The sequence below is a fragment of the Parus major genome, chromosome 10, assembly GCF_001522545.3.
Source record: "Parus major isolate Abel chromosome 10, Parus_major1.1, whole genome shotgun sequence".
In the NCBI taxonomy this organism is placed as follows: Eukaryota; Metazoa; Chordata; class Aves; order Passeriformes; family Paridae; genus Parus; species Parus major.
Window position 1 is genome coordinate 4,266,723 of NC_031779.1, and position 9,928 is coordinate 4,276,650.

The following is a 9,928-nucleotide window of genomic DNA, read 5'->3' on the forward strand; positions in this document are numbered from 1 at the left end:
CTGAGAGGTTTCATAAATACACTCCAGTGTTCCTGCTCAGTACATAACCTTGTTGCTTCAGATAGACTCACTAATGATCAGGATTTATTCAAGGATTTTATTGAAATTTTTCTCAGTAAAAGAGATGAGAATTCATATAAGACTCTTCTGTTCACTGTTTGAATTTCTTCATTTCTTAGATTATGGCTTTACTTTGAACTTACCTGCATTCTTATTAGCATTTTTTTCTATGCCCCATTCTTGCCATGCACCTGATTCTGTGCTGGTCCCCGCTTGCAGCCAGATTGAGCTCAGCTGGGGAAGAAGCTCCACTTGCACTCTGACAGTAACTAGAACGCTGCTCAAGGAGGGCACAGCCTACGCTGCAGCAGCACAGCGCCTGAGCTGTGAGAAGGCATCAGAATGGTCTCAGCTTACTGGAACACTGAGATGTGCTCCTGCAAGTGAGAGCACAGCAAAAGGCTCCGCAGCTCCCGTGGGATGAGAGGTACAGGGCCCTGAGTGAGTTTCCTGAGGTAGCTGCTGCACCTGTTCGGAGGCAGTTTAGGGGGAGAGGTGCTCATCATCTGGGCAGAGTCTATAATGAAAGTACGATTTACAGAGGCTGGGAACTGAAGAGCTGCCTGCTGATGCAAGCAGGATGGTTCACATTCGAAGCCTGACTGTGCTTCACCAGCTCACTGCCGATCACAAGATGCTTCCTTTAAAATCTAGGACAGCGGGTTTTCTCTCTTGAAGTCTGTGTTAGGAAAGTCATAATTATTAATGCTTTAGAAAATTATATATCAAATGTTCTTGTTGATGATGTATGTTGACTTAGTGATGAATAATACCTGAAAATATATGAAGTTCATTATTTATTCTGCAAATGTACATTTAGCTTATGGACTTACACAAGGAGAAATTGCTGTTGATTTCTTTTTTTTAAGGTAGAATAACCAAGGAATTGTCACTGTTTTGAGGAACGCTAATGACTCTTTTGCTGTTCAGATAAGTCAACCAAGCAGTGGCATTTAGTGCCACATGTTGCTTTGGTAAGGGTCCAGGGTGAGGTTTTTAAATATATGACGTTGTGAAGTATCATCTCAAGGAATCAGGTGATTCAGGAGAACTCTTCACTTCTGAATCTAAAGCTAGGCCACTCATAGTTTCCCAATGAAGCTTTTATTGTAAAGATAAAATGTCCAAACAGTTTGAACTTAGAAGTTCTAACTGTCCAAAATTTACATTGTCAACATCTTTAACCAGTGAACGTTGTAAGCATTTTAATTTGATTTCCCTTAGGGATGCCTGAAGAAAAGCACATCTTAATATGGAGTAACATGTATGGTGTGAATGGAGATAGAGAATTAGATAGGGAATGTGCTTTGCTTTTAGAAGGGTCCCTTTGAGGCTTGGCATTCAGCTTTACAATTAGAACAAATCTGTATTGTAGTTGACAGTTTTGCATTCCTGTTGATTGCATTGATTTTAGAAGGATGCTTATAACTCATCAGCTTAGAATTCACTAGCTCAGTTGGACCTATTGGAAATTCTCAGGAAGCAAAGAGGATTATAGCTGTAGAACTTAGGCTGCAAGAAAATTGGTCTGTAACAGTATATATTGTTTACTTTTTTATAGTGCTTATTTGATTTATTATTAGAAAATACATAATAAAAATGGTAAGAGATGATATGTGAATGGAACAGCTCATGTAAACTTTTTTCAATTTGTATTAGAGTAAGTGCTTAGGCAGTGCTGCCAAGAGTTCTTTCATGTCTGTGGATTAAGACAGTACCTTGTACAAATTCTTCAGATTTCTGGTTTATCCAGTAGGTGTTCAAACGTATGGATTGGTGGAGCAGCCAAGATCCTGAAGAGATGTCTGTTCCTATTTTAGAGAATCTATAAAAATGTTACAAGTGTGAGTGCTCCTGGTGGCTGCATTAAGCTGGATGCTTGTGTTCTCTGTCAGACGGGAGGGGCGGTTTGTGCGTCCAACATGTGTCTGTCATACCTCTTGGAAGAGTGGCATTGACTGTTCTGCTGACACTCTCTTGTCAGTCAGTAGCCACTTGAGTTTGTCTTCCCAAGATTGTCAGAAGCAAGTATTTTTTAAGGAAAAACATTTGTTTCATGTTTATTTAAGATGTTGAAAACCAGAACACAAAAGGTTTGAAGTTTTGAGTTTGATTTTTTTCCTATTAATAAGGTTTTGGTGTTGTATGCCATCAGTATTTGCACCAGAGGGATTTGTGTGTGATTTAAGAGTGTCTTTCATATGATTAATCTGTTCCAGAATTGCTAAGTGAACCAACTAATCACAAATGCTGAATTTGGTGATCTGTTCATGATCAGCCCATAGACATTCTTTTTAATAACAAAAAGTAGCAATAGGTTACTGTTGTTAAATCGGTTCTATGAATAAGTTATTTTTATTTCTATATTGAGCTTTTCATTGGAAAAATTCTGCATTGCAGTTTGGAATCTTGATCATTCTGAGCTATTAATGATAAAAGTACATTGCATGAGATGTTTAGGGAAAAAACCAGCAGAAACTTAACATGGGGATCATGAATTCAGGCAGTTGATGTATTGGACTCACGTGTTTGCACGATTTGATGAACCAAGGTGTGATAGCATATACAAGTGTATGGCTTTCACAAGCAGCTGAAGATTGGTACAAAACCAATGGACAACGCAAGTATTTGTGTGGGTACTTCATGTGACACTCTGCTCTCCAAGTGACAGTGCAGCTGTGCTCTGGAGGCTGGTGGCTGCAGTGTGTGAAGCCTTTCCATGTGCAGTAGCTGGTTTCAAGATGAGATTTCCCTTTCTACGTAGGACATACTGCCAATTCTGTGATAAAGAAGAAGGCTCCAATTCAGTGAACAGCCACCTCTTTTTTCTCCTTAATGGTCCTCTTGTGGCATAGAAACAAAACCCTTGTTTACTTTTAGGTTACACCGACTGTTGATTAATAGTTGTGATGGTACATAATTTACCAACCTAAGGGTTTTATTTTTTTTTCTGGAAAGGAATTGCTGTGGTGAAAAGAAAATGAAGTGCTAGAGATTCTTTGGACGGAATTTGAAAAACATAAACATTGGCAAAGAAGGCAGTCTGTTCATAAGCTAAACATGGGAGTGATTTTCTGTCTCGCTATCGTTTTGTGCTCAGGGCATACAGTCCAGGGAAGCTTGGTAAACTGCAGTCAGAAAAGCATTTGTGAAAAGCACACATATTGTTCCAGTCCAGGAGGTGAATGTGGCTGTGCTGGTGTTGACACATGCTGGTCCATTTGCTGTAGAGGGAGAACTCCTGTGTTGTTCCTAGTGCCTGTCAATGGCAGTTATTTATTTCCCAGCAGCTCAGAGTGAGACAGATGCTGTGTTCTCTTTGTGATGTAAGCTCAAGTGACAAGTCAAAATAAAAGACTTGTCCAAATTACTTTAAGACAATAAACATGATGGCTCCTCATTGACAGCATGTTAAATATTAATTTCTCAAACTGTGAGTTTGAAAGGCTTTGACATGTGTCAAGATTCTATTTAAAACCAATCTTCCACAAAAATTTCTTACAGATTGAAAGAGCAGATGTTGACTTGTATGACTAGCAAAGGTGACTCTCTACTCTTTCTACATTAAAAAAAAATCTTACTCTGTGTATTCCCTAGATGTAATGTGGGCTATTATTTGAAAATATGTAGCTAGCTGAAATGTTGTTAATTGCCTTTCATTGATGCTAGGCAAATGTTCCTAAAGGTACTGTCCTAGCCAACAATAATACCAGTGAAATGTGGAATGAATCAATGTTGTTGCTCTAGTAATTGCTGAATGTTGTATTTGCTGTGAAAGGTAGAGCTTGTATAAAAACAAAAGGGAATAGAATCTGTGCTTCTGAAGAAGGCAGCACTATTCAGATACCCCTTCTGAGAGCAGGAAAGGATATTTTCTAAGATCTTCTGATACTAAGGCCCTTTTACCGCTTTTGAGAGAAAAATATCTCTGGCAGAGGATTTAGCTTCTGCTAATCCTTAAGGGACTTGTTTTGACAGACTCTCTTTATAGAAAATTTTCTCAGTAACTTCTGATTTGTTATAAAAGAGCAATTACTGATTTGTCCTCAAGCACCTTTTTGATGCATGTTTGTTAATGAAGTTCATGTACATACAGGAATGGGGAGGAAAAGCCAGTTTGAATTGTTTACTGTGAAAAAGCAGGAAGATTTGGATTTTCCTGGATCTCCATTTCACTGTCTAGCCTACAGGGTACTTAGAGTCTGGATTTCATTTAGTGTGTTATGTGGCCTGCTCAGCTTGAGGAAGTGCATCTTGCTTTCTTGACAGTGGACTCTGAATTTTTTGTTACCCTTTGTAAGCATGAAGGCTTTTCCTCATGTTCAGAGTACTGCCCAGTATTAGATTTCGATTCATATTCTCATATTTTGCACAGGTAACCAGGAAGTCCTGGTTCTGTGGTGGTTGTGTTAGTTAAGGGGAATAAACCAGCTTTCTTGTAATGCCTCTGTATTGTTGGTTCCTTTTTTATGAAGAATTCAAATATCCAACTACATGTCCCTTTTCACAGTCAAAGTACTGGGAATGCCCAGAGAACAGCTCAGCTGTGTCAGTTTTCCCAGGATTTTATCTGTGGCTCTGCACATGTGCTTATCTTGCACTGTATGCAGGATAACAGGCCTACATTACCAATATTGCCTGCATCTAACAAAAAGGTGTCATGCTGTTCAGCTAAAAAGATCTTGGATCACATTCCCATGATTTCCCATTGTTCTCCTGACAAACTGTCTCGTCCCTGATCTAGAGGCTCTGTGTAGTTGACGCTGTATTTGATTCATCTGCTGGCTTTGCTTCAGAAAACAGCTGATTGTTAACCACTGTTAATACAGTTGGATGTTTTTCCTCTTCTAATCTGAACAAATCTAAATATTATAGAGCATAATGGAGTGATATTAAAATTATGTTTCAAAGGCAAGTCTGGCCTCTAAACCTCTTCCATTTATTTCAACTATTGGCTTTTAAATGTGTTCCTTAATTCTAATGAATGTACTTGGTGTAAATCAACAGTTTGTGCTTGCTGCACAGACTGTGCAAACCATTTCAGGGGCAAATCACATTAACTTCTATCAAACATAATAATGTAATGTTTGCATCTTGGGAGCAGTGTAATTTTTGCTGTAAAGATGGAGACATGCAAGTCTCAAGAAGTGCACATCTCTCTATAGTTAAAGGCCACAAAAATTTAAGAAAAAATTTCTCAGTTCAGGGACAATTCAAGTGACTGCCATTACATATTCCAAATGGCATTCACAGCTTGTTTTTGTCAGTGACCCAACAGATGAACACTGTGACAAATACCATCATGTTTAAATTTCAGGTCTGGAGAGTAGCTAGGTGTTTCTTTTGGCAAATAACATGGTTTAATTTAGAAAAAATAATCGTTCTTTATTTATGATAAAGGATAATTTCTGTGGTAAAAATTTTGTGTCACACCTGTCTAACACCAAAGAGGCAAGTAGGGAACCATTCTACTTTTGTTACCATTATTTTTATTCTGCCCTTTCTGCTTTTCAAGGAATAGTGGTTTTTTTTTTACAGTAAAACCCCTTACAATAGACAGCTTGTAGAGCTCATTCTGATAAAGCTGTCTAGAAATCTCTTGAGGGAAAGAGCGTCTGGTAAAATACCAGGTATTTTTCACTTCTGGCAGTTCTGGAAATGTTCTGAAAAAAGATGTTCCTGAACTATTATGGAAATTACCATGGTGGAGCTGGAATACAGATATGCAAATACCTACATTTGAGTAGAAAAGTAACTATGAAGAGAAACTGTCTTTTTAGAATCTTGAGGGAGGGTTCTCCAGTTCCTATGAGGAAGTTAATAATGTCAAGGGAAGGGGAAGAAGTAGCCTTTCTTTTTCTTTCCAGAGGTATTTGCTTCTAAAATGAAGAAAGCTGCCCTCAGCCAAAGGTCTGTTCAAGTGCCCACAGCAGGTTTAGTGGAGGAGAGGGAACATTGTGTGCGCATGTTGCACTCCATACAGAGACTGACTCTGGTAGCAGCACTTTCACAGCTACTGTTTTAAAAGAGGCAACTGCTAAATGGACAGGATGTGAGGAAATGTATGCCCTGTCCCTATTAGATGAAATTAATCATTTTAAGAATAGAGCAGGGCTCCAGTTCCACCAGGAGTAGCCCACATTGATTTTTGAATAAAGTAGTAGCTTAGTCATGGTAACTTCCAGTGATGCTAATTAATCTTGACCTATTTGTTTTAATTTGACCCAAAAGTCACACAGTTTTCTAATATCTTAAAGAAGGAAGAGATCAAAATAATGAGGCCCACATTTGTAGCTATATTGGTAAAATGTGACATCATATTTTTAAATAAGGGGAAAATGGTGGGAATTTATGAGGGAGAACTATCTGGCATGTATTATGCAGGATTACATGTTATCTGCAAGCAAAGCTGTGTAGAAAAAGCCAGGGAGTTGGTTACAGCATCAGAGTTGGAATAGGCCAGGTCCTTGTGTGGTCCAGACAGACCAGGAAATACTGTTAATGCCTGGTGACCATGAGCATTGGCTCTGCTATTTACAGAGTCCTTCAAGAGAAACAGGACAATATGTTTGTGCTCCATGTTGCTCCAAATTCTGTGGCTCTCAGTGGTCTCAGCATCTGACTCAGTGTGACTGGGGGATTGCATCCTTCAAATGCCTTTTGTTGCACTCACACAGGCTGCAGAGGTGTACAGCACAGACCTGTGCTAGTTTTAGCTTGTCATGGGAGCTTTATTGATTTTACAGTAATCCTCAGCTTGGTCTCTATTCCCTGTTTGTCCTTCTGAGTCAGGTGATCCTCAGGAGTTGAGGGAGCCTTGTGCAGCCTTCCCTTACCTCCCCTGGCCATGAGAGTCAGTTCCCAGGGTTTCCAGCTGCCTGCTCCCTCTGTCCTCTCCTGAGGCTGGGTTTCTCTAATGCCTTGTTATGGTCTGACTTTTGATCCTGGACTGCATTAAAAATAACCTGGAAGGGAAAAAGAGCTTTTGATCCATGTTTTTTTTTGAACTAACAATGTTAATTTCCTTTCAATGCACAAAGCTTTTTTTCTGTGCCCTTTCTTAGTGCATTTGCTTTTCGTGTTTGAGGTGTTCATCAGTCTATTACCAAGTGCAGTTGATGAGGGGCTTGCTCCTTCTTACACTTGTTATTTATGAAGGTGTGTCCTGAGAGAGTTGGGATGCAGAGTTAGGTTTGAACTTGCAGGTCTCCTGCACTCCAAATAAATGGGTTGTCACCAAGTCACAGGTGCTCACAGCATGATTGTGAAAAATAATGCAAGTCTTGGGCATTCTGATGACATTTCTAGTACCTTTATTGATTCAAAGAGATTTGTGTTCAGTTACCTCATGAATATTCTTTGGACAGAACCACTGTAGGATACCAATATGTTGAGAAAGCATCTCTTTTCATTCATTTAAGAATAAATATTTGATTGTCTCTATGTTTTGAGAGGGCCTCAAATGTCCTGTGATCAGATGTAAAGTGTGTATTTGTCTTGTGAATTAAAACAAAGGAGAAATGTGATTTGTCTGATTACTTTATGCCATGCATAGCTTTAGTTTGAAATGACAAAATCCTATCCTTAATCTCTAACAGAATTCATTTTGTAAATGTAAGGTTACGTGGGATCAAGGCAAAAGCACTGGAAACAAACTGTAATGTTACATTTGTTTAGAGATAGTTCCTCACTTAATGAACAATTAATTTCCAACTCGTTGAGTCAGTTAATAACAGAGCTCACAGAAGGCCTGGTAACATTGGACAGAGGTTGTAATGGGAGTTAAAGGGAAAGTCTTCAATGACAGAAAATACTGTAGGTTTGTATCTCACACAACATTTTAATTTTTTTACCGTGTTCTGCCTAAGAATTGTATCTAGGTGAAAAGGATGTGGAGGACCTGAAAAAAGTCATTGTGAGGTGTAGAAGATAAGTGGTGTTGTGCATAGTTTGGATGGCTGTGCTCTCTTAGAGAATGTAGTATTCAGGAAGTATTTAATATATCATGTAGATCAAACCTTCAAGTGCTGTGGACTTTGTATTGTGAAGTGAATAATAGCTACAGCTTGCTGGGGCAGCAGTTCAATGCAGGTCATGTATTTAGAGCACATTGCACTTGAGAGCTGAGCTCAAAAGCTTAGCAGCAGACTTCCAGAAATCTGCTTGAGTGGCCTTGAACAATATTGAATCAAAACTCACAGCCCTTAGTTTAAAAAAAAAAACTTTTTTACCCTGTAAGTGCTCTATGCTTCTAAAAACAGAATGGAGCCAAAATTGTCAAGATATTTATTAAATTGTCAGGCTTCCCAAATTGTTCCATCCCTACAAGTTACTGCTCCTGGGAGTATTATTAGAAGGATAGTCAGTATCCTGACAGCTAAACATTGTATTTGATGTTTTCTGGAGAAGTCCTTCAAAACCCACGACTTCTCAGGAATAGTTACTGTTACAGATAAATTGATATAAATTGTGTCCATGGAGCATTAGAGATCTGGAGCTGCCTGTGGTTCTTTACCCATATTTGTTTTATCTTTGAAGTATCAGTTTGTGGCGGTGTCCAATTCTGGCTTTGTTTTGCCTAATATAAGTGGAATTTCAGGAAACAAGTGCTTCTGTAGAGCTAATTTGACAGAAGCTGTCTAGACTTTTGTTTTTTTTACTATAGTTTGAAGATTAAAATGAGTGACTACATGCTTGTTTCTAATGCTTATGCCTAATCATGTAATTGCCTTGCTCTGATTTTGAAGGTGTCCAAGTGTATGGGAGAAAAGAAAATTTCAGAGTGTCTGTCTAAGGACAGTGCTAATGTTCTGATTTTAAAATAAAGAGCACTTCTGGATCTCTGTGACTGCACTTTGTTTTTATAATGTAAAATTATTTGGCAGCAACACAACTTGCCTAGTAAAGCTACTGAATTAAGAAGGAAGTTAACAGAAATGCTGTGTTCTTGTACAATGTCCTGGTCACAAAGCTGTGCTTTCGTTTTTTGTGACAGTAGCCCTGAATATTGGAAGCAAAACCCAAACAAAACCTAATAATATTTAAGCTTGCTCTATCGGTATCTCATGATGTATGTACTTTAAATAGGCATAACAAATCCATTACCTTGAAAATGAATTTTTTATTCTCTTAGTGTTTTAGTAGACTTTATAATTTCCGAGGGCTGAAGGCTCCATCTAAATAGATTTTATGAGAAAAGATTATTTCATTGTAGCTCAGAATAAAGACTTGTTTCTCCCTGCATAATAGAAACTAATTTTCTGAAGTATAAAATTAATTAAATTACTTGAAAAAGTTGTGAACGGAAAAGGGAGTAAGTTCAAGTTTGCTGAGCATTTGAAATGTATTTTGAAAATGAGTCTGAAAAGTGTTCTTGAGTAATCATCCAAAGTAACAAGTTTGAACAAACAAATGACAGTGTATTGCAAATAGGGTATCATTTGATTTTTTGTTGCACCAGAATATAATTTGCAGCATGGACAAAATCTGATGTCCTTTTCCTGCAAGTGATGTACAAATCTCTGTTGATAACAGGTCTGTGTGAGCCATGATAGGGACAGGGCCTCGCATTGTAATCGGTGTGATGGTACGTGATGCTCCAGGTGGAATGTTCTCTGCCTGGGTAAAGGAGGCTGTGTTTGGGTATCTGTGATCATTTCATCCAAGGAATACAGTATCGCCAGATTTCAGCTGAAGGTATTAAAAGTATGAGGATTAGTTATGCTTCACAATATATTTTAATTCATTTATATATATTAGAGAGATGCTACACATTGGGGCACTATGAAGTGGAGCCTGATAGCTGAAATTTGCATGTGGTATTTGGACTTTTCAGACATTTTATTTCTGTTTTCATTATTTTTTATTA